This window comes from Scomber japonicus, chromosome 18 (assembly GCF_027409825.1).
Source record: "Scomber japonicus isolate fScoJap1 chromosome 18, fScoJap1.pri, whole genome shotgun sequence".
Taxonomy (NCBI): domain Eukaryota; kingdom Metazoa; phylum Chordata; class Actinopteri; order Scombriformes; family Scombridae; genus Scomber; species Scomber japonicus.
In genome coordinates, this window is record NC_070595.1 from 25,722,911 (window position 1) to 25,747,811 (window position 24,901).

The 24,901-nt window shown below is 38.1% G+C and overlaps 1 protein-coding gene across 1 annotated transcript in view; it reads left to right on the plus strand.

The window, feature by feature from the left end:
* The window catches only part of rpl3 (ribosomal protein L3), a 291,434-nt gene extending 266,533 nt beyond the window's left edge, over nt 1–24,901 (plus strand). The window contains exon 10 of the mRNA XM_053338513.1: nt 24,891–24,901. The gene's annotated coding sequence lies outside the window, so the exon portion shown is untranslated. The remainder of the gene's footprint in view (nt 1–24,890) is intronic.

Consider the following 24,901-nt stretch of genomic DNA (forward strand, 5'->3'; position numbering starts at 1 on the left):
CACTGACTGATGCACTGAAAGTCACCGGCCGAGCATTATAACAGTCTCTTGCTTGTAACTAGGTAACAGCTCTGCCTGCCTTGCATGGAGTCAAGTAGGAGGTGTTAAAATCCTATGCTGTGTGTGTGTGTGTGTGTGTGTGTGTGTGTGTGTGTGTGCATGTCTTTCTATCTTTGAGAGAACCAGTTTCAGTGGAAAAACCAACATCGTGAGGACATGTGAGTTATTTCGATTAGTGTCCTCATAAGGATGTAAAGACAAACACGTGTGTGTGTGTGTGTGTGTGTTATCATCTGTCTATCTATAGCCCTACTTGTTTAATTGATTATTTTCTTTTATTGATTGTAAAAGATTGTAGATTGTAAATAGAGCCCAACCCACTTTGTATTTTGGAGGCTGCCAAGATAGATAGATAGATAGATAGATAGATAGATACTTTATTCATTGCTTGGTTTACAGCAGCTACATCGACACTATCTGCAACTATCCAATGGAAAATAACATTGTTATGCTTTCTATCATTGTTTCATGCCCTTCTCCCTTTATACCACACGCCTCCAAAGCAGGGCCAAAAGTCTGAAACTGAAAAAAAATGTACTTGAAACTGAAAAAAAAAAAAAAATGAAACCAATAAAATTAGATTTGAAACCAAAAAAAGAAAAAAATATTGTGATGAAATTAAATATTTTATTTAAAATAAATGAATACATTTTGGGGTTTTTTTTAGAAATACATTGTTTTATTTTTCAAAATCTAATATAAAAACTTGGACTTTCAGTTTTAAATCTCTTTTTCGAATGAAGAATGAATGTGACCTCAAATTTAACTCTATTTTGAAGGGTGGTTTTTCAATTTCTCTTTAAATATGAGTCAGACACTCAACAAAAATCAGCTGCACAAAAATATTTTTTAAAAGTTCGAAATATTTCCATTTTGATATGTTCTGGGTCATAAAAGTCATCAAATATTTGGCTAAAAGAAAACGTTTTTAGGTTCTCAAATGGAAAACTGGGTCAAGTTGGACCCTGACCAGTATGTAAAGGTTAAAAACTTTCAACCTTAATCTTGTAGGTAGTAGCACTTAGTTTGAGCTTTACTGTAACATTTATAACTTATTAAGTAGTTGTAGTGTTGGATGCATCTGTATGAATATATCAGATTTTATACATCTTGATGTTACTGGACTAAAATGTAAAGTTTCTCATTATAGCACCATCATCTGGTCAATTGGTGTAACTCTCTATTGACTGTGTAACGGTGCATATTTATCAACTAAACAGGCTCTCAGCCCCGAGGCTCGGAGGCTCTCAGAAGATGACTAATGATAACAAGCAGTGAAAAAAGGAATGTACCTAAATAGAAGTATACAGGCTTAAAGGAAGCTTAAAAAGTAGTTTTTATACTGTTAAATGGGTTCAACCAATTTCCAGACCAATTCATTTTGTTTAACCCTTACACAGTGTTTATATTCTGACTCATAATTAGTCTAAGATTCATAAATGCCTCCATCCTTCTGTGAAAAAAGATTTACAAGCACTATTTTATGGTGCAAGAGAACATTTTATTGAATATGAAGAATATAACAACATGTTTAAATGCTAATTTTTGTATTTTTGTAATCAACAATGGTCAGATTTGCATATATAAAAATGTTTATCAGTTGCAAAAAATTTAAAAAATGATGCATTTTATTTCCATTTTTGTATTCTTTGGGTCACATTAGGAAAAGTCCAGCTAAAAGAAATGTGTATATGGTGTTTTTACAGCTCTGAAATGAACAAATTGGTCAATATTTACCCTGGACAGTATATAAGGGTTAAGTTATTGTTTGTAGTGTTTGTTCAAAATGTACTCATGTTATATAGTTGATGCCTTTCTGCTCTGTGCTGTTACCTCATGCTTGTGTCAACACTGATTTGTTTTTATAACTTGGATCTTGAAAAAGCAATAAAAAAAGCAATAAAGATATCATATGCACATCATCATCTTGATGAGATTGCTGACAATCTGGATAAAATTGTATTCAGCTCTGGTGATGAATAGAAGAAGACGTTTTTCATTATAGATTTGTGTGTGTGTGTGTGTGTGTGTGTGTGTGTGTGTGTGTGTGTGTGTGTGTGTGTGTGTGTGTGTGTGTGTGGGCATTTTACAACCAGCAGACTGCTGTTGCATTGTTGCTATAGCTCTGGCTGATTAGTGCCATGGGTCTTGTGAAGCAGATGTGTCTTCAGCCTTGTCCTTTCAGATGTATGGATTGAGCAACGCTGATGCAACAGATCAATACATTGTTCTGTGACAACGCTGCCCTTACACACTATTATTACTTCTCCAGTGCTTTCATAAGAAGACCACTATTCATTATAAAGGATTTCTTTTTCACCAAGGCTACAAAGGAGGCTTTCGCTGTTATCAAAAAAAGGCCATGACAACAGGGATCTTGAGCCCATCTGTTGCTACAACAATGTTTCAATGTACCAGATAAAGAGTCAGTTCACATTTCACATGGAATTCACATTACATAAAAGTGTCCTCTGCAGTGTACATACAGTTTATAGAAAGTGTATCCTGCGTTAGAAGGTGGGCGGATATCTCCTTCTTAGCACACAAAGAGAAAAAGCTTTCCCTCTCGTTAATGTAGAAAACTCCTCAACAGTCTGGCAGTTTAAAAAAAAGTAAAGAGAAAGAATATACTTTTCAAGAATGAATGCTGAAATAGGAAATATAACAAATATTAGGGGCCTCCTGATGATGAGTAAGTGAGATCTTCTTTATCAGCTCTGAGAAGTGTTGTGTTGCCTCTATACATTATATATATATTATACCCTGGTCTATAGCTTTAAATATAACTTTTGGAATATTTTGTATTTTGAGTATAAGGGTCTTGGTCACCACTATAATGGCGCTTTTCCATTACAAAGTTCCAGCACTACTCGGCTTGACTCGGCTCGCCTCGACTCGACACGGTTCCAGGAACGACCTTTTCCATTACAAAAAGGTACCTACTCAACGTGGGCGGGGTGGTCATAGCAACGGCACCGCGAAACTGCCTTGACTTCATTTTATACGCGACACAAACACATAAACAGTGGAGGACATGGAGGCGATGGTGTACTTGCTGCTGTATGTGGCTTTCTGTCACACACAAAGAAAATCGAGCCGTATGACTGTAATGCTGTTGCCAGTATTTAAAAATGGCGGGTTTGATTCTTGTGTGGGACGGCTCATGACTCTTCCAGCGACAACTCTTCTGACCAATCAGTGGCCGGCAGTCTGACGTCACATTTAGTATTGCCTCGGCTCGCTTGTAACCTCAGCAGAGCAGGTACTAAAAAAAAGTATATTTAAGTCGTGCTGGAACTGTGTAGTGGGAAAGCGCCATAGCACACCTGATTCTAATTATTAGCTCGTTATCAAGCAGCTGAAGCTTGTCAAGAGCTTGATAATGAGTTAATTATTAGAAGGAGGAGTGCATGAATCTACTGACCCATAAATGAACTTGTACACATTGTCCCGGGTTCTGCTTTTGTTTCCTCTGCCTCTTGGAAACTGTTTTTTTTTATTAGCGCGTTATCAAGCAGCTGAAGCTTGTCAAGAGCTTGATAATGAGTTAATTATTAGAAGGAGTAGGATTTTAGGCACTAGGAGAGCATACTGACCCATAACTGAACTTGTACACATTGTCCCAGGTTCTGCTTTTGTTTCCTCTGCCTCTTGGAAACTGTTTTCTTTTTAGGAGTGAATGCTATGATGGAGGGTGGGTGGGGGGTGGGGGGGTGGATGTATGGTGGTACATGCGTAGGATCGTCCAATGTCAGTTTGTGTTTGTTCCACCACTGTCTTTTTACCTGTACGTTTGTATTGCATGTTGTTTTTGTTTTTTTATTGTATGTTATTTATGCAACATTTTTCCCTGTCTCCAAGTTAAATTTCTCCCTAGGGAAAACAATAAAGTATCCTAATCCTAATCTAATGATATAGTACTAAATTAAGATGCAAGTACATGCAGAGTGGAGGGGGTAGATTGTGATTGATCAATTGGTCATGTGACATCACAGCTCAAAAACAATGAACACAACATGGCAGTAACCACAACTTCACATCTGTGCGTACGTTGGTAAAAATGAATAGTGAGAGAATTATAATTGAATTGAATCATTTAGAATTTTTAACTACTTTTTGTAGAAAATAAAACAAATCACCGTTAGCAACTTAAGAGCCAAATTCTTTGTCGGATTCAGTCGTCTTTGCCAACATGATTTTTAAACTGTCTATTGAAGATGTTATTCATGTATTTTGAGCACCCTAAGATTGATTTTATTGTAAATGTAATGATTATAGTAGGCTTTTTTCCAATTTTCCTTCATGTATCTAAATATTTTATAACGTCTCTAAAATGCCTTCAAAATAAATAAAATTAAACTTTTTTTATAAATATAAAAAATATTGAATGAATTCATTAATTAAATGATCATTATAACTACATATCTTGAACACTCAGAACTTAATCTTGTTAAGAATTTCCAAAATGTTACCAACAAATACAATTACAACAAATAATTATGAAAAAAATTAATAGTGAATATAATTGTTGCATCACTGCTTGTAAATGATTCAGTTGTTTAACTGTATTTTCGTATAAACCTCTTGATCATAGCATGGTCATTTCCTATTTCAGTTACCATATGTAAATTATAGGCTTATCTACAAATCTATGCCAGTTGGAAAAAATACATTAAAGTAAGTTTGTAAGGTGCACCATGCAAGAATATTTCAGGGACTCATAGCAAAAGATAGCTCCGCTGACACCTGCCCCTATCAGATAATATCAAGGTTATCCATCTAATGATTCAGTCTGGAGCCAGCAGAATATAAAATTACTATATATTACACTCTTTGTATCATATATCGCACCACCCATCTGTGGAGTGGGAGCTGTACATCGCCTCAGGGAACGGACTCCTACAGCATCAGAAAAGGTCATGAGCAGTGCCCACATCCTTCTTGCCTTGTCTTCATCATTACGAATAACTGTGCTGTAAATGGCAAACCGGTTCCCTTTAGGAAAAAAAGAAACAAAACACGAACTCGGCTTCACGAAAAAATTAAATTATCATCATTAAAAATTATGCTGCATCCTCTGGACGCCTGTTCTTTGCCCATTGATGGGTATGTCACATGCTTTGTTTCCACCTCAGGTTCATTACCAGATGTGATGTTTGTGTAATTAAATTAGCATGTCGGGTGCGTAGTATGTGGGAGACAATTGAATTATTCATCTGATACTAGCAAACATCTCAGCAACATATCAACAGCATGTTTCAGAGTTGGTGAGGCTTTTAGACTTTTAGTGATTTGTCATAGTTTTGCAAAGACTCTGATGAGTCAGGCAAAACAAGGATGATAATAGGCTTGAAGGCCATGCAATTCTTAAGCTATTCTAAAGTCTGATACACAAACTACTTCACAGTTTCAGGTAGCTGTATTTGAATTTTCTTACTACTTCACTACACTTTACAGGGAAGCAAGTCAAGAGTATTTGTATAACACCTTTCAAAAGCAGGGCAATTTAAAGTGCTTTACATAAAATATGAAAGTTTAAGAATACTATTACGGTGTCTGATGTGTAGTATAAAAATATAATGTCCAATTTATCTCCACTTTCCTCTTCGTTGACATCAGATTGTTTGCGCAAGCCCACAAATGACTGTCCATTGCGTAGTCTTTTTTGCTAAAGTTGCTCTATGGGTTGCTCACATTGTCCACTCACAAATGTTGTATCTGATTTGGCTGCATCATGTGTGGATGTAGTTGAACAAGTTGACATTTGGAGTAAAGAACAAGAAATAGAAGTGTAATCCAACTACTACAGGAGCTAAAACAGACAGTTTCAGACAGAAGATGAACTGAGGGGCTGCATAAAGAGACAGTATGACATAAATAAGGAGATGTTTGAGCTGTAAATCATGCAAAGATATTCCAGTTGAGCCCCAGAATAAAATTATAGACCCAAAAAATGTGCATATGTCCTCTTTAAAAAAGGAAACACACTGAAATACAGTATAAAGACATACTTATCAATAGGCTTGAAAAAGAGTCACATAAAATAGAAGATGAAGTAGAATAAAATAATAATAACAGTTCAGCAGTGCTGGGAGAGATATGAATATATTGTCCCAGATTTAATATTTAATAGTGTGTTATGCAGCATTTGTTGGTCTTTGGTTGTAATTCAAAGGATTCAAAGTTGGCACGTCCTCCCCAATTCAACCAGAGTGAGCTGATAGCAAGCGAGAGGGAGAGAGAGACAGAGAGAGAGAGAGAGAGAGAGAGAGAGAGAGGATCGGTGGCTGGCAAGAACCAAAGTTGTGAATCAGGTCAATAAAACTTGATTTTCTGATTTTCACAGTGGTAATGTTCAAAAGCACATCTGCACACCTCTGCACAACATGCAAGAAGGTGTCAAATTGATGGATTTTGTGTGAATGTAGAGCTTCATCCTGTCTGTTGTGGCTTTTCTGCTCTCTCTCTCTCTCTGTGTGTGTGTGTGTGTGTGTGTGTGTGTTGCTCAGATCCGCCCTCGGTCAAACAGACACACACACCTGCAGCTCTTTAAACATCGTCCATGGCACAAAGACAAAGAGTAGAACGGAGCAGAGGAGAGAGACGCAGAAAACCATGTAACCTGGTCACTACGCTACGAGTCAGGGCAGGGGGCCACACACCCACTGCCCAAAAGTTGATTCAGAAATCACCCCAACACAGTAAAATAATGAAATAATTAGAAAAAACAAGGACACACTTGTAGTGTTGATTGAGAGGGATTACTTTGCTCAAGATATACAGTGCATAAAAACTATATGCTGATTTTCTGTGTTGAGTTTTGACTGAAAGCAAACCTATCCCAGATGATCTGAGAAGTCTGGGCAATAAAAGAAAATGTACTTATCTTGTGTTTGCACTAAAAAAAAGTATTTATTTGACAGCTAGTTACTATTTCATTTTAAGATTTTACATTCAAAATATATGATAAGCTTATAAAGTACAATGCATTGTCAAAGATTAAAGTAATGTTGTTGGAAGTTTCACTAAAGAGGGATTTCTGTTCTAAACTTCACAGATGTTTTTTTTAACAGTTTGAGATCCAAAAAGGTAAAGGTGTCCAATATTTAACAGAAAAACAGCAAAAATGTGAGGAAAAAAGAAGACAGGACTTGTTTTCTCTTCTTTAATCATCTCAATAAAATGTTCCTTACACATTAATGCATCACTCTATACTCTATATAGTATATTTTACTGATAATTTGAAAGTAGGATTATTTAGGAGTAGGAGTATTTGCTGCATTTGCACTTTTTCTTAAGCGAAGGATCTTTATACTTATTCCACCACTGCTGCTTCTCAACTGAGCAGAAAAGGGCAACCGAGTCCTTCAGTTTAAAGGCTGACCTTAGTTCAACCTGCTGAGATGTGCTGAAAAACAAAACTAAACACACACACACTAAAAAACTCTGCCAGTTTCAGGACAGCAGACTCTAACTTCTGACCTCTCTGTGAAGAGGTTGTCAAAGAAGAAGAGACCTGCCTTCTCCCAGTACTCTGCAATCGATGAGCCATTTCTGACGTTCAGTGACTAAATTATTCTGGCTCCGAGGAATGAAGGCGATGAAGAGTGTTGGCTCAAGGCAAAATTGAAAAACTCCTGGAGCGTGAAAAGTTCTCCATATTTATCCTTAAAAAACTCTTTAAAAGAGCTTTTCTTAAAACTTTATTCCCTGTTTTTATCATTTATAAGCACAATGTAATTTTAAGTAGATATGTGTTTACTAATGTATTTGTATACTAGTGGGCATTGGTGACTGAATGCTGCTGCATAACTGGACAATAAGTGATATTATAGTAAAACAGTGAGATTAATATGAAACCAAAGTACTGAGCATTAATAAACACTTAAAGGACCAGTGTGTAAGTTTTAGTGCCATCTAGTGGTGAAGTTGCAGATTACAACCAACTGAATAGGAGGGTCGTCCTTCTATTTTTGAGAGGCAAGAGGGAGACTAAAATATAAAAATTATCAAATTGTATTATCATTTATTAAAAATTCCTCGCTCAACAGCAACACCTGCAGGGCAGCTAAGAGACGAAAGCGTGTATGAAGTGATGAGAGGAGAGAGCAGAAGTGGACGGGATCCTGCTGGCTTCCTTACGACTGAATCTCTTATAAATTTAATACTCTTAATTATTTTCATCCTAATGTTTTTGACCAAAACGCATAAATAATGGACATCCTCCAAAACCAGTCGACAACCAGAATACAATACTGACATTGCATTGGTCCAATGGTAATTTTAACATTTTCTCTTGTATTCTCTACCACTATTATTGTATGCGAGTGTGATAAAGCAATGGGCAGATTCATATATTTCGTATGTGTCGCTTTGAAAGGCGCCAATAAACAAAATGCATCATCATCATTATTATTATGATCATCATTGTTTAATACAGTAACAGTAAAAGTAATTGTAAGGTGTGCATTATGAACTACAAGATAACTAAACAGTCGCAAATGCAATGGGGCATCGTGGCATTGATACTTCATTTTCATTAAAGAAAGAAGACATTAAATAACATGAGTCAGATACACCTACACAATCACAGAAGCGAGAAACACACAAAGGCAAGAAATGGGGAACAAAGTGTAGAACAAAGAAAACATGACCTGGACGAGACAAACATTACTGTGTTTTAAAGCCAATGTTAGTTTTCTAAATGGAGCCTCAGCGCTTTTATCTGTGCAATCAGTTCATTTTTTCACTACCTGTTTGTGTTCATGTTGTCACTGCTACTTCCTCTTATTTCTCACGAGAATATTAGCTAGTAAGAGCTGATTAAAGGTGATGAGGTTGAAATGAGTGTCGTCATTTTGATGGTTTCCAGGAAATTGCTGTATCTCTAAACACTGATAATGTCCACATGTACACACTTGATCGTTAACGGCTTATAAATGCTATGAAGGGGCGACTTGAAGTGAAGTGTAGCAGGTGTTTCCAGTCCATTTCATGCTCATGTTTAAATCCAAAGCATTAATGGAAATCACTTAAAAATGAATATGCATAATGAGTTTGTATTTATAGGATATATATTCTATAATTTCTGTCAGCTGTCTGTCACTTTCAGCACAGTGACTCATGTAGAGCAGCGAAAGGAGTACATTCTCTCCCCTTGTGTACAAGAGACCAAGAAAGTCTAATTTTTTATGGACACTGGAGCTGGAGTCCATTGCATTTTTTCTGTTATTTTTCATTTGGACATGTAATGGATTTTTTCCATTTGATTCAATGCGTGATGAAATCCAGAACCAAATGCGACCCAGTTGTCCTTCAGACGCCAGACATCAGTGGACTGCATCTCAAGGATTTCTATTCATTTATTTCCATTGAAACGCTGGAAAAATCAGATTTTTACTACCCAGAAAACATGTGACATGAAGGCAGTGCAAGTTTACCCGTGTGTTCGATCATAAGATACAGTAACAGCAACACCTCAATATATTTACTCTAATGTGAACCCTGACTCCACCTTAAACTGAATTAATTTGTTCACAGTTGTTCAGAAGACTAATCACATTTTAATTTATCCACATCTGTGAACAAGGGACCATCCAGACCTCACACTGATGCCAAACTGCTAGATCTTTAATGTCTCAGTGGGGATAAGACACTCATCTTTTTTACAGACTGACCATGTTTGATTACACAAACATCATTAGGAAAACAGATGGGTCCACCCTCAAGCTGTAACTACACAGCATAAAGGGAAAACAATCTACCCTCGAGATAAAACAACATTCATGCCTCCTCTTATGGATATTGAAGAGGTCTTAACATCTCTATTATCTCGCACATGCACTGAGGAGGTCGCCCCTGTTTTCACCATAAACTGCTGCTGTCATTAAATTGGATCCTCAAGTGTCAAAGTGCTGCTTTTATCTGTAGGTCTAGGGATGGAAATGTCAGCCGGTACACCACTTTGGTTCAGAAATGTATATCTCGACTATTAAAATGATTGCCATAATAATGCCACATAATTTGGTACAGACACTCAAAGTTAACAGAGAGTAGAATCTAGTCCATAAATTGATTTTTTTCTCATTGGACAGTAAGTTTATGAGTCCTTCAGCCATTGGCTCAAGAGAGAGATGACATTTTCCAACACACAGCAATTGTACATTTAGCATCCAAAAAACAAAAATCGACCATCTTTTTCATATTACACCTTAAGTTGCATACAATATATCAGTAAACACAACGCTGTTTTTACGTATCCAGTGAAATATCTCAACACTTAACAGATGGATTGCAATGATATTTGGTATTCATGTCTCCCTCAGGAATCATTGTAATCATTCTCGTAATCATCATCCATTAAAAATGTCTTTGTTCATTACTGTATTTTACCTGGAAAGACCATTGAGGGGGAATCCTCATTTACAATGGTGTCAAGAAACATTAACAGCATCACAACAACACACAAAACAATATTAGGTAAAATAAAAGAAGAAATAAATAAAATAAAAAAATAATAAATACAGAAAAACAGTTAAGATACTGTGAAGTTAAAAGCATTTACAATCAAATAAAACAAGGTATGAGATAAGGCTTTTGAGCAGCTGTAGTGATATAATTTTAAGGTCTTTTGCAGATTGTTCCATGTGTAAGGTGCATTATAAGAAAAATACATTTGACCTATTTTGGTGATTTTATGACAAAAGCCACCATGTGTATCTCCAACGTCTTAAGATGGTGAGCATAGTAAACATTATACCTGCCAAACATCAGCATCTTAGCATTGTAGGCTTATTGTGAGCATATTGACTTGCTGAATTTAGCATGTAGCTCAAAGCACCACTGTGCCTAAGTAAGTAGAGCCTCCACACAGCTGCTAGTCCGTCCCAAAACTCACACTTGTGGTAGAAAACTACCTTTCAAAGCACCAAGAGTGTTGCTGTTTATCAGAGCTCACTGGGACACTCTTGATTATTAAGCACATCCCATCACTCAAGTAAATATAAAAACTGCCCATTTCCAAGGCTCAGAAGATTTGCTGGAGCATAAACAGCCAAACAGTGTTACACAGTCACAGTCAGATAACAGTAAAAAAAGAAAAGAAAAAAGAAGCAAACTCAGGACCTGAGAGGAGACACAGACAGCAAGAAATTAGGCCATCAAGGAGCATGCAGGCGTATTACATAAAAGAGACAAAACACAATATAATTTTGAATGTTTTAATCTAAGAGAAAAAATATAATGGATATGATATTGATATTGACAGTATCATATGACATTAGTCCCATCACTAAAAGCCAGATTAAGTTCTAATATTACATGATTAAAAAAAGTCAAAGCACCAGCAACACTTTAGATTTGAGCCACTTCTGTATTAACTTGAGTACGACACCTTTAGTTGCATTTTTCTGGTTTACAGTCCAAATATGGTGTCACCCATGTCGTTTATTGGCTACCCCCCTTGATACCCCCCAATGGCTGATACATCTTTAGATGCACAGATATAGTTGTGCCAGAAGCCTCATGACAACCATGAGTAGAGGTTCTGCCCTAAATGAATGTTTGGATCTAGGATTATTCACACTTAACCAAGCTTTTATGATCTTAAATTTCTAGTTTACTGCGTGACAGTGAGAGTTCTGTGTCGGTCGATCGGCAAAGATGAATCAAATCAGGAGTTCTGTCTTAATACATGTTTTAATACAAGCTCGATTCAGGTCTGCATTCCTGAGACACTGACAAAGATTCATTCCAGAGCACAAGAGTCTTATACTGTCACAGAGAGGGTCAAATATCATCAGTACGAGTACCTCTAACTATTCTGGTCTATTATCAATCATTCTTTGACAAGTTTCTTTAGACCCAGCGGAGTCATGCTTGAGCACAGCATGACTACAAAAAGACAAACTAACACTGTGGATTATTGTCGATTCTGAAACCAGACTATAGGTGGACCATTGCAAACAGCTGGACAGTGGTGAGTTGTGGGATATTCAACTGGCTTTTGAATACTGCACTGAAGTCATATTAAGAGATCAAGTGTGGGTTAAATGGACTGTGTGTTGGTTATATTTCAGATACGCTACTTCCTGGTGACGCATGAACACACACTTTAGAGCTCAATATTACAAGTCTGCGTATTGATGCAGACCTGTAGCATTGTTTGTAATTTGATGAGTTGATGAGGAATCAATACTGAAGTCAATGAGCTTGTGAGTTACAATCCATGTGGGAAATCGATAGACGGTTGACGTTCCTATCTGACCCTCACTTGTACAGTTCAGTTTTGGTGCAGTCACATCACATATTAGATTAGATGTACTGTTTCCACTTGTCTGTCAGTCATACCTCATCTACAAATCACAGCTCCTCGAAGCTTGTGTTTGTGAAGTCAGGTGTGACAGCTGTCCGCTTATGCTGAGTGCTTATCGCTCGCTTTTCCAAATGAAAAAGTAAAGCAGGTTCCCATGCTCCTTTTATCCGCTTTTTGATGGGAACCAGCTGCTACAGCGATTAGATAAGCTCTCTCTCTCTCTCTCTCTTTTTTAAGCTGTCACCTTCTAGGGCTGGCTTTTTAGTTTCATTTAATTCTAAGTCTTCATGTTAATTTTTCCTTCAGATGAAACCCTGTGCTCTTTTCGCAACTCGCACGGGTGCAAAATGTAAAAAAAAAAAAAAAAAAAACCCAAACGGTGATGAGATGGAGTTGAACCGTGAAAGATCAAATAGATAGCAATAATTCATTATGCATTAATTGAATCTTGGCGTGTGTCTCTATATCTATTCATGTGTCTTCTGTATGTGTTGATTTGGAGAATTAAAGCATTGAAACACTCTTATCACTGCCGCTCGGTTTTTTATATGTTGACACTCCTCAATCTCCCTGTGATCAGATATGTTCAACCCCCCCCCCACCCCCCCCCGTTAATCCATATTTACTTGTGCAAAGCCTTTAAAAGATGATCACAGTTAAATAATTCAACCATACTTGCAACATGTTGATAAAAATTTGTCCAATTCATACAGTATGTGCAAATTTGCATGTTTTGCTCAGAAATGGCAACACAGTCTAATTTTCTGTCAGCAGTGAGGCAGCGAGAAACTCTCTGTGGACCACGACCCTTTTTGTTCAATCTTGAACAAGTGTGTTTACAACCGAGTTGATGCATTAATTAGGTCCAGTCGTGGCCAAAATGAGCTCTTCCTTTGATGCAGAGATGATTATGTGTGTGTGCTGCTCTTATTCACTGGTCGCCATGAGAGGATTGCAGCATCTCATGATCGACCCAAACTGTCTCCTTGAATAAAATTTTAAGGGACAAATTCTTCCTTTTATACTCTTGCTTGTTGTCATGACTGCATTAGCAATACAAAGGTGGAAATAATTACCCTTTTCTTAACCTACAGGTGGACCGAGCCCAATCACTTTGCTTTGCACTGTTGTTGTTTTTCCTATGTGTATAATACGGTGGCCCTGATACATCAATGCACTGCAACAGAAAACAGCTTCACTAATTTGACAACATGTACAGCATTGTTCCCCTAAATACTGCAAAGGGAGAAATTAATACAACAAAAATTAGTTAGAAGACATTAGGGCCCTACCGATATTGGATTTTTGGGGCCGATACCGATATTAGGGAGTAAAAAAATTCTGATATTGATATATCAGCCGACAATCTAATATAAACATAAAACACACTTTTTTCAAATGCAGTTAACAAACACTCAAAACACAAACACAAAGCTATGCAATGGAGGCTGTGATATTTTACAGTTTAAGAATAAACTTAATTTGTATGAAAAGCTGAAACAGTAAACTTCAATGGGAATTTAATATGTGAAAAAGATTTACATATACATAAAATGTGGCCTATATATATTTTTTTTTTAAATTTATCGGATGGCATCAACTGGTATATCAAGAGCTTGGCCTTAAAGATCATATCCTTCTTGAGCACAACAGTCCAGGATAATGCATTGGCTGATCTCATTTTTCAGCGTACCCTTAACATTTCAAGCCGCAAACTGTCTGGACAGATCCTGAGATAAAAGTCAGATAAAGCGAGTAGAACCACATCATCTGCAAAAAGAAATTCTGAGGTCACCAAACCAGACACACTGTCCTTTGTCTCAAGATTTTGTCCATATACATAACCAGCAGAACTGTGATAGGCCAATATCAGCCAAAAATATCAGTCGAACATCAGTCATGCTCTAGAAAGCATCATAAGTTTCCAGGGGATATTAAAACAGTGTTAAAACCTGACTTATGGCAAAAAAAAAAAAAATGCAGTTCTTCTGATGGCCACTAGTTGCCCCCCTAATAAGAAATACTATACTGAATTTAGGGGGAAATATTTGGGCGCAATATTTGAGAATCATCATTGTAGGTTGGTACAAAACTCAAAAACATTCTAATACAAGAAAAATTTTAAAAAGTGTCATCAGCAAAATTAAAGTCACAACCAACAGTACACTATGCGGACTAACCTAAATTGTTGAAACTGAAGCTAACACTAATAAACAGGATGCGTAGGTCTGTGGCATCTGCATGAAAGCATTTTTTGTGGATGTGTGGGTGTTAAAGGTGCCAAAGAAGTAAAGGAGGCAGATGCAGGGAGGATGTTGTGTTTTTGTACTCACTCACTTGTTCAGACTTGTATATGCATTGCGTTTCTCCAATACGTCCAACTTGTCGCCTTGTATGCAGAAATGCCTGAAAATAGCAGATATAGATGCTTTACTGTACGTCAGCTAACAATTATTACAGCTAAATTAAATGGATGTAGTGTTATGTTGTCAATGCACAGTAATCCAGCCACCTCTGTAATCATATATATTGTATTTTCATACTATTGTCTTGATGAATTTGCTACCGTTCTCTGTAATGTGATGTTTTTTAACTACTTGCTTTGACATTTTTGTTAATTATTTGCACTGCACTCTGCTTATCACTCACCTTTTAAGCTTCTTATTCTAACTGTAGTCTCTAAAGTTATGGTGAAGTTGCTTTTAGCTTCTATGCTGCTCACATCTGAAAGAAATTAACTGAAGATCTCGGACTAGACTCAATGCTGACTACTTTTAAAAACTAAAGTGAGGACAGAGTGGTTTACCGTAGCTTTTCATTTTTAATTCAAAGCTGCACGTCATGATCTTTAACCTTGAATATATGTTACTGTTCTCTAGTCTTGTTTTTAATTTGTATTTTTCCTGTTTCTGTTCCTAAATTATTAAGGGTTTGTTTTGGTTTGTTTGTTTATTTAAACCTATTCAGTGCAATGTGTTTTGTATGGCCTTTAATTATGTAGTATATGAGCATTGTTATGTGCATGTAAAGGAATTATGATGAAAACTGCAATGATTTTAAATAATTTAAGGAAGCTAAAACTGTGATTTTTAAAGGCCTGTATTTTATACTTTGTTTAGTTTCACAGTGCTGAATAAAATAAAGAAGCTGCACCTGTCAGTAAGATTAACATGTTGTGTGGGTTAAAGTGGGTTAAAGTCTTTTTAACCATTTTAGATCATGTTCTTGTTCAACCATTCAACCATATGGCAAAAACAAGATTACAAAAAAGAAAAAATCAATTTCTTTGCATTCTTATAACAAAATACAAATCAATCAATCCAATGCTTACGTAGGCTTGGACCTCATGACACCCACCCGTCAATCAATCTCCAAATTCCAGGTCTGGTGCCCCAGAGCTGCCTGTCCACTTTTTAGCAGTCCAATCACATGTGAAGGATTACTGTACATTTATAATCACTTTTGTAACTATACACCAGCTAAATATTTAGTTTCACTGGGAAATACACAACAGTACAGAAGCTAAAGACACTTTAACTTTCCTTTCACTGGGACTTTAAGGTTAACCCTTTATTGGGCAAATAATTATATTTAGTAACTTATGTAAATATCCCAAAATATCCTTCCTTCCTTCCTTCCTTCCTGCCTTCTTTCTTCCCTTCCTCTTTTCCTTTCTCCCTCCCTCGTTCCTTATTTCCCCCGTCCTTCCTTCCTTTCGTTCCTTCCATCTGTCCTTCCTCTCTCCCTCCTTCTCTCCTTCCTCTGTCCGTCCTTCCTTCCTTTCCTTACTTCCATCTGTTCTTCCTCCCTCCCTCCTTCTCTCCTCCCTTCCTTCTTTCCTTCCTCCATCCCCCTTTCTTCTTCCTTCCTTCCTTCTTTCTTCCCTTCCTCCCTCCCTCCTTCTCTATTTCTTTCCTCCCCCCTACCTTCCTTCCTTCCTTTTTTCCTCCGTATTTCCTTCCTTTCCTTTCTCCCTCCTTCCTTCTCTTCCTTCCTTCCTCCCTTCCTTTCAATGAGTGTCCTATAAAGGGTTTTTTTTTAATCTGTCTAAGCTCATGGTTTGAAATGTGAAACCAAGTGAAGTCTCCTGTGGCAAAGTCTGCTGTTAGGTCAATGCCTCCATCCACCCCCCATCCTTCTCTCAATTTGGAAATGAGTCCACACACACACACACACACACACACACACACACACACACACACACACACACACACACACACACACCATCTAAACTGCACCACTGCTCCAGGTCACAATCACTACTGGTGCTAGATAGCTTCTGTCACTCAAACGTATCTGTGAGTTATGACGTTAACACTGGTTGTGTCATTTGTCTTGTAAAGCCCTGCTTCTCCACAGAGTTTCGTCAATGAATGAAATGTTTTATTTGTTCCCTGAGGGGCAATTGATTGTGCAGCAGTTGGGACTCAGGATAAAACCTCAAAGCAAATGAACACAAAATATTAAAACATCAAAGAAATACTGAAGAAAACCAATTTAAAACAAGTGGTTTCCTGGTATACTAATCTAGCATTTTTGAGATGTCTAGGATTTGGCCTTTTGAGTAGGTTTGTGTGCTCGGGTCACCTTTTCCACACAGAGTGAGGTTAAGAGATGACCGAGGGGTGAAAGAGTTTCTGTATCTGGAGCTTTAAAGGCAAGGCAGTTTTATTTATATAGCGCATTTCATACACAATGGCAACTCAATGTGCTTTACATAAAACAAACATTTAACAGTAAGAATTGGAAATAAAAAAACATGAAAAACGTGCAATTTGAGAAATAAAAATTAAACCCAATAATAGTAAACACATGGAAACATTAAAACATACAATTAAAACTGCAAGCAGTGATGAACGGGCCCTCGCGCCCCCATGCACCGCCTCGTACGCGCATGCCGGTGCGTGCTGCAGGCACATGGCAGACACAGCGGGCACGTAGACGTCTTGGCACCCGGGCTCGTAATGAATGTTGTGTGATGGGGCTAAGTCACATTGCATGTGTCCACTAGGTGGCGCTAGAGATGACCCACCAATGACATGTCATGTTGCAGTGTGTGATGTGGAGAACACATCCTGTAAATTTCATGTAAATCGGATAATGTTTGTCATATGAGGCTGACTTCCTGTGTCCAGTAGGTGGCGCTGTGTATTTGACGCAGTATTGATGCATAGATGTGTTCAGGGCAGGACCCTCTACATGTGTGATGAATTTGGTGTAGACGGGACAATGTCTGTAGGAGTTATAAGGACTTCCTGCTTCATGGCGAAGCATCGAAATGGTTTGCACAGCCACGCCCAACAGGAAGAAGTCATAAAAAAGCTTTTGATAACTTTTCATCTCCAATGTCTCAAGCTGACTCTGTGTGAATTTGAAGTGGATGGGATGAAATCTCTAGGACTAGTGCGTTCAAATATGAGGCCTGGAAATGACCACAAAACTCACCAAAATTGAGCATTTTTCCCAAGATGGCCGACTTCCTGTTGGACTTAGGGTATGGGTCCAAATGGCGTTTTTGTGCGTCTGGAGATGATACATAAACCTACCGAATTTCATTCTTCTATGTCAATCGGGAAGTCTGAGGTTCAATTATGAAATATTCAAGGGGGCGCTATTGAGCCATTTAGTCACGGCCATCCCATTGAAGTATATAGGATGTGAAATGACCCCACTCCAGACGTGTGTGTTGAGTTTCGTTACCGTGGAGGCATCCTTTGCCTCTGAAAACTGTAATCGTATTTCATGGCGTTGAATGCGTTGTCATGGCAACAGTATTTGATGATGGGTCACGAGTTGCAGAATGTAGCATCACCAAGGTCTTATGTCTCAGCTGAGTCAATTTCAGGTGTAAATACTTAAGATTATGGGAGTAATTAGTGAAAGAATGAAGCAAGTGACTTCCTGTTGCCAGTAGGGGGCGCTATGACTGTCACTAAATATGAGACTGTACATGTGTTCAGACGGGGACACTGTACAAGCATATTAAATTTGGAAAAGCTCAGACCATGTGGAGTCAAGTTATGAGGGTTTGAATTTTCATGGCGAAGGATCGAAATTCGCCACGTCACCACGGCAACCAGGAATGACGAGGGAAAAAGCTTTTGATAACTATTCATCTCCAATGTCTCAAGATGATCCTGTGTGAATTTGAAGTGGATGGGATGAAGATTATGGGAGTACTTAGTGAAAGAATGAAGCAAGTGACTTCCTGTCGCCACTAGGTGGCGCTATGACTGTCACTAAATATGAGACTGTACATGTGTTCAGACCAGGACACTGAACAAGCATCTGAAATTTGGGAAAGCTCAGAGCATGTGGAGTCAAGTTATGAGGGTTTGAAATTTCATGGCGAAGCATCGAAATTCGCCGCGTCACCACGGCAACCAGGAATGACGTGGGAAAAAGCTTTTGATAATTTTGCATCTCCAATGTGTCAAGATGATTCTGTGTGAATTTGAAGTGGATGGGAAGAAAACTCTAGGAGTAGTTTGTTCAAATATGATGCCACAATTTGCATTAAAATCAATATTTTGATTCAAAATGGCCGACTTCCTGTTGGTGTTAGGGTATGTGTCCAAGAGACTTTTTCGTGCGTCTTGACATGATGAATATGTGTACCAAGTTTCGTTTCTCTATGTCAATCTGTCACGAGGGGCTCGCTTTTATTGATTTTGTAGGGGGCGCTAGAGAGCCATTTTGCCACGCCCATTTCTGCAAACCATAAAATATCAAAATTTTCGCCGGGTCTGGCTTGCGTGCAAACTTTGGTGACTTTTAAGGCACGTTCAGGGGGGCAAAAAGGCCGTCATCGGGAGAGAAAAAAAATAATAATAATAATCATGGCAAAAACAATAGGGCTTCGCGCTGGTCAGCGCTCGGGCCCTAATTAACCCTCAAGTACGGACAAATAGAAAGAGAGAGAAATAAATGCTAGAATAGAGCATTCAATATAAGGTTGCAGCATAAAATAATGATTAGCTTTAAAATCATTAAAAGGACATAGAGTGCAAATGAAAGATTAAAATGTAAAGTGCTTTAAAAGAGCTCAATCATAAGCACAGGAGAAGAGAAGTGTTGGGGCTGATTTTATTTCTGCTGGTAGTTTGTTCCAGTTGTGTAAAAGCTGCTTCATCATGTTTAGTTTGAACTCTGGGCTCGACTATCTGACCTGAGTAAGTAGATCTCAGAGCCCTACTGGGTTTATTAAAAAAAAGAAGCAGAAGGTAAGATGTAAAACTTTGAATGTATTCAATAGTAGAGACAGACCTTTGAGTGACCCACATGTATAAATATATAACAAAAACAGCCTAGTCGCCCCGAGATACTTCAAGAAAGAGTTCAAGTATCTCTCTGTCTTTTTCATGAGCGTGGGTAAGATAGAGCGTGAGGCTTACGGATCAGGTGTAGCAGCAACAGAAATAACGTGGGAGTTGTACCAGACTGTTGTGGTGAAGAAAGAGCCAAACAAGAAGGCGATGCTCTCAATTTTCCAGTCAGTCTGCACTCCAACCCTCACCTATGGTCACAAGCTTTTGGTAGTGCCTGAAAGACGGAGAGCAATAGCATCTAAGTAGCAGAAGTGAGTTACCTCTGGAGTGTCTGGGTTCAGCCTTTAGAGATAGGGTTAGGAGTTCAGACATCCGGGAGGAGTTCGGAGTAGAGTCGCTGCTCCTTGACATCGGAAATAGCCAGCTGAGGTGGTCTGGGTTATGATGCCTCCTGGTTGCGTCCCTCAGGAGATGTTCCAGACATGTCCGACTGGTAGGAGACCCCAAGGGCAGACATAGAACACGCTGCAGGGATTACATATCTCTCCTGGCCTGGGAACGCCTTGGGATCCCGAGGGAGGAGCTGGAGCGCATAGCCGTGATAAAGGATGTCTGGGTTTCCTAACTCAGTCTGGTGCCACCGCAACCAGGTTCTGGATAAGCAGCTGAAAATGGATGGATGAAAGTTGGTCATTTTGTTTGAATTCATTTAATACTGGTCATCTGTGGCTAGATTTAGACCTTCATTGAAATTTAGATTGAATATTTCTTTCTAGAATTGTCTGAACATCTTTGTGTCAATATTTAAAAAGAAGGTGAAGTATCATAAACCATGAACCATAACTGAAAAACTACTTATTAAAAAAAACCCCCACTGAGAACAAGCTGAGCTGAAGCCCTGAACCCTGAGCAGGTACATTATGTATGTCCTCACAATAAAAAAGGGTTTGTATTTTCATTCAGAGCGCTACTACAGTCTGTGCCGCAGCTCTTAGACTGTGCACCAACCTGTTCAAGGGTATATATTTTCTCTGAAGCAATGACATTTCAGTGGTGATTAAGAAAATGTCATATAATATTCAACAATGTTATGATGATGAGTGTAACAATGAGAGAGAGTTTGTGTGTGTATGTATCGACTTGCCGAAGTCTGTGGCTGCCGTCCAATCTTTCATTCAGCAACAGCGGTTTCACTAAGAGAAAGCACTCACCTATTTTTTATTATTAAAACACATGAACTCAGTCACATCTACACTCCCACTACTGTCTTCAATTATTTGCATTGTTGATAATTCACTCAAGGCTATTTGAAAATCTATATATGCAAAGAATAATGTTGCTGGATGCAAAAATCAACACACAGACTGAGAAAATCAAACAACTCATGAGTACAAAAAAATTGAATTAATAGATGTTAGAATGGAGGAAATATGGTGTTGGTTACATTTATTGATTTATTCAGATTTTTTTAGAGCTTCACCTGAAATGTTTTATTATTTCACCAGAAAGAGAAAAATAAAAACTGAAGAAATTATAGAAAAGACATGTTTTAAAACTCTCTCTCTCTCTCTTTAACATATACTGCTTTCCTTTAGCAACACAGTGTTAATGTAATGTATCCCTGTATAATAGGGTTGAAGTTATTAATACACAGCAAAATGTGCCAAACAGACCTTGGAGCTGTTTCAACACTCTCCCAAACAAAGAGCCGATTCTCAAAGGAATTCGGAGTAGTTGTCGAGGTCTCAATAATGGAACAGGTTGCAGCTGGTTTTTCTCTTCTTGGACTCCAACACACCTGTCTCCACTCACACTATCACCGAAGCCGAGACCCACTGGGAAGTAATTTTCTTTGTCGAAATTTGAATTGAACTTGTTTTTATCGACAAGTGACTGGCAACATATAATCCCAAATGTTCAAATTGCCCCTTCTCAAACCAGTGATTGATAGCTGAGATGGTTTTTTATTTCCATATTTCATACCTGCTCATTACCACCTAAACCAATTTCCTGTGAAAACAAATGTAAAAAGACCTATGAGCTGTGTGTGACTACATGCAATAAGCCACAACAAACTGAAGGATCCATTTATGGAAATTTCTTGTCACGGGTATTATTCATGCTGCTGATACTGTGTGTGGCCTGGAGCAGACACAGCGCTCCCCTGGGAGTGTGTGAGAGCTCTCGCTGGTATTCCCACCAGCAGGTAACCAAGTATCACTCCAGATGGACTCAAGTTATCAACATCCCATTCACCTGTGTGCACTCTATATAACCTTACACTATAGTCTGCTCTGCTCAGAGACAACACAGAGAGTAGACAGTGATTGTATTTCATGTTTATGGGTAAAGTCAGTTTTTAGATGTTTCTTATTATTATATTATTATTATTATTATTATTATATTGTTTATTTGCAGAGGACAATGCATATTAATGGACAATTGGTGCAATGACGTCTTGTAAATATACCGGGTTTAGCTCAAGGCTAATTTCCACCCGCAGTCCTCACATTAAAAGACAGACAGACATACCATAAACACAAACAACAACTTAGAATATAAAAAAATATAAAAGAAGGCACAATGTTAGCAGCAATTATACAATAAGTTACAGTAAAGGATAAGATACAGACAACAGATAACAATACCACGCAGCTAGCGGTAACGCTGCATGGTATTGTCACCTGCATAAATATAAAAGAAGGCACAATGATCAGCAGCAATTATACCATAGGATACAGTAAAGGATAGGATACAGTGAGAAATAAGGGCTACAGTAATACTGTATTAAAGTGCTAGTCAGTATGTTATTCATGGGTGCAAATTTGGTGGGACAGTAACCATTCTTTAAGATTTAAGTTTTTTAAATGCAGTAAAAGTGGAACTATCTCTGATCTGAGTTGGGAGACTATTCCAACATGCACTGCCCTTGACAGTTAATGGGTTTTGGCCTATATGGCAACGTCTGAACTGCACCTCACAGTCCCCTCTGGAGGCAGATCTGGTGCTGAGTGTGTTGTCTCTCCGTCTAAAAAATTCCTCGAACGGGGGAGGAGCCAGCCCATTGAGGGTTTTATAGATAAGGCAACTGTTCCTTTTTTAGGTTTTAGATTTAGGTCTTTGGTTGTATTTGAAAAGAGGTGTGAAATCCTGTCTGCTTTGATTAAATGGTGTCGAGACTTCCTGAGACTGTACATGAGTTTACAATATTAGCATTTCAGGTATACTACTACTTCAGTTCAACTGTGCAATATGTGTGTATATATGTTTTTCACTTAAATCTGTGCAATAACATTATCAAACTCTGTTGTATTATCGCTCAACACCAATATGACTTGTGTACATAATGTTACCATTACTATTATTTATTTCTACTATCCACTTTGCTGCTGCAATAATGTAAATTTCCCCATTGCAGGACTAATAATGGAATATCTTATCTTATCTCTTACACTCCAATAAGAGTGTGTTAGGAAGCTAGAACATTAGCTAATCAGCAGAAATGGTCATGTCTTGTCTTCCCATTTCAGTGTACATTATTTCCTGTTTTATTTTGTTATACTCAACTTTTGTCTCGTTTCAGGTCACTCTCCTTCCCTTTCCTCCTGTGTTTTGCTGCTTGTGTGATTATCAGGCCCTGCCCTGATGTGTTGCACCTGTCTCTCCTGTCTGTGTGTATAAAACTATGTGTCTTCTCACTCCAATTAGCCTGATTGTCTTGTCTACCTGTTGGCTTGTAAGTGTTCCAGCATTATTATTCTTCTGCCTGTTTTATTGGATTTTTGCAGTTGTGTTACTTTTGCTCCACTGAGTGACATCCTGTTTTTTTGACAATTGCTATTAAATCATTTTTGAATCCTCCTCGTGTCGCTGGGTTGTGCATTTGAGTCCTCTGGCTTTCGATTGTGATACTTCTAAACTGACTAAAGGTCATCTGGAAATCAAGAATTTCTGTACAAAATGTTTTGCCACTCCATCTAGTAAATGTTGAGATCTTTCATAAAGATTTAACCTGCTTGTGGCTCTCAAAAAAAGTAAATCATTAACTCTTACTTAGTGTTCAGGGTCTAATTCATGGGTGTCGAACTCATTTTCATTCAAGGGCCACATACTGCCCAATTTAATCTCACGGGGGCCTGATCATTAAAAAGATGAAAGGAAGGAAGGAAAAGGAGGAGAAGGAAGAGAAGACAGGAATGAAAGATGGAAGGAATAAAGGAAGGAAGGAAGGACAGATGGAAGGAAAGAAGGAAGGAAGAAAAAGAAGACAGGAAGGAAGGAAGGGAGGAATAAGGAAAGTGGGCCGGAATGGACCCCTCGGCAGGCTGGATCTGGCCCACGGGCCGCATGTTTGACATCCCTGGTCTAATTTGACCAATTTTTTTTACATTGGAGAGAAGAAAAACAACATTAAAAACTTTTCTTTTAGCCATTTGATGAGTTATCTTCATGTAACCCAGAATATACAAAAATGGAAATATTTTACAACTTTCTAAAAATGTTTTAGCACAGCTGATACACAATCGGTATAGAGACTAATTATGAGGGGATAATGAGAAAAGCTTGAATCTGAACAGGAAGGGTTAAAATTCATTCCTCCTCTTGGCAACATGGATATCTTTGCCAAAGTCAAAGTAATCCATCAATAAGTTGTCAGTCTCATAAAGGAAAAAGATCATGTATGCCTGTCCATAAACATTTCACGCTAATTTCATGGCGATGTGTTCGATAGTTGAGATAATGGAGTCTGGATGAAAGTTGCAGACTGACAGACTTTCGTGTTTCTCTTAAAATCCACTCTGCAGCGTCTGTGCATCTTCAATGAAAACAAAATTAAACAGAGCAGCACCAGGAGAGTGTGCCATAAAATTTGAGGGTCACCCCGAAGGTCTGTAGATAAGATAATATATGTGAACTGTTTTTTTACATGACTAATTGGAGAGTGAATCAGGTAATACTGCAGCACGCATTCACGACCAAGTACATCTAAACACGAATCCTCTGTCACCTCTGCACACTGCCTACATCCCACCGCTCTAAAATAGATCTGCGTTTGTTACCTGAAGGTCCACAATCTGTCAATTTGCATTATGGATATCGCGTTACCACGGCAACTGAATAAAACACCAAGACCTTGGATGAGAGTAACAAACCTCGAACAAAGAGTCATGTGGGGGAGATGTGCGAGGCGTTGGCATGTGGGGGACAGAGAAAAGGGAAGGCAGGGTTGCTATTGTCAAAGTCTAATGACAAATCAAAA